Source organism: Blastomyces gilchristii (assembly GCF_000003855.2).
Source record: "Blastomyces gilchristii SLH14081 genomic scaffold supercont1.16, whole genome shotgun sequence".
NCBI lineage: Eukaryota > Fungi > Ascomycota > Eurotiomycetes > Onygenales > Ajellomycetaceae > Blastomyces > Blastomyces gilchristii.
This window is the reverse complement of record NW_003101667.1, coordinates 742,568-744,379: the sequence shown is the minus strand read 5'-3', so window position 1 is coordinate 744,379 and position 1,812 is coordinate 742,568.

The following is a 1,812-nucleotide window of genomic DNA, read 5'->3' as shown; positions in this document are numbered from 1 at the left end:
AACACGCTTACGAATGTAAAGGGGCCCTAGCGGCCACTAATTAATTTAGATAACGCATATAAGAAGCCGGCGTACGCCTGTAATTGTACGCTGACTCAAGGAATCTTTGAATCACATCTGATAGCATGTCTAAAAAAAAAAAAAAAAAAAACCGGAGAGAAGCGCAGGCTTCTCCAGGGCATGATAATTCTGCCTACAAAGCAATTCATAGTTATCATGCCAGAGTGGTTCTAAACACCTCAAAACATAGCATATAAAGAAGCAGTGAGTGAAAGAGCATCTGATTAATACTACTTCACTTGTTGAGAGAAAACTTCACACCTGAGTGAATGCCATGTATGTGAACAAATGAGATATGAGAAAAAGAGAATGAGAGTGATGAATCAGATTCAAAGAAGATCACTCTTTACTCAGAAGAATAAAAGCGAGATAATTATCACTGAAGTTATATAATAATAATAGAAAATGAAAATTAAAAATTATATAATGATATAATGATAAACACTGTACAATTAATAAGAAATCACTGAAATAAATATCTTCTTTAATTAATACAAACAATAACATCCTTCTCTGCTATCTGAACTAAAAGATATACAGAATCTCTCAGAGAGTTTACTTAAAGCAGTAAGAAAAGCAGCTGAGACTACTGCATCAGAAGTAAAACTCTGTACATGTATAAGAATTCTAAATAAGATTAAGATCTTGCATACACAGTGACAGACTGAGATAGAAGTTAAGCAATAATTGATATTTATCACAGATTAAGTATTCACTATGAAGAGCTTCATCAATACAATTATCATTATTAATAAGAATAGGAAAAATCAGATTATAAATCTGTAGTGAGAGATTGAATATTTACACAGATAGATAATTACACTGAATCTGAAGATCTTACTATAATTATTTACAATCTCTTCAGAAGTGTATATATTATCTAAGACTACTGTGCAGAATGAGAATCTGAGTATAAAATATATCAAGCTGAGAGATCTGTCAGAGCTACTAAGCATTAATAATGACTGAAAAAATAATACTGTAATCAGCTGACTAAGTCAGATACAATTATATTATCAGATTGAATATCAACTCACAGACAGACAGTTAACAGAATTTTAACAAGTCTTAAGATCTGCTACATTTCTACACAGAAAAGTCAAGTTATTATAAATAACTGATAAACAGATGAATCTCACAGATCTAAAGTGATATTCATTCTTATAAATATGAAATGAGTTTTTCAAATAAATCTTACACAACTTTGAGAAAGTGAATATATAAGATAAGTGTTATAAATACTTCACTAAGTGTAGATAAGTAAGTAATCTTATATTATACTTTATACATTTCAGCTTATACTATCTTATATTAAATAAGAAGCTTTGAACATCTTTCTATTTATAGATCTTCATTCATGATCTTACATCTGAGTTAAAAGTGAAATGAAAATGCTTAAGCTTATAATCAGATACAGTGAAAGAAGTATACAATATTTTCATTATACAGAAACAAGTGAGTCAGCTGTGACAGAAAATACTATACTTAAGTATATCTCAGTGAAGAATGAATAATCAGACTTCTATAACATAAGTTACACACTTAGAAGTAATGAATCTAGATTTGAATATCATTGCTAAAGTACTGAATTCTCTGAAAAAGAAATTCTGTGAGTGAAAATCTTGATATTAGGAGCACTGAGCTTGCTTTAACTGCAGACATCAAAATCATGATATAAAAGATTACACACAGTATATACAGTTAAGAGAAGTAAGAGAGTTAAAAAACTAATAGAATCAGAGAGCTTAGAGA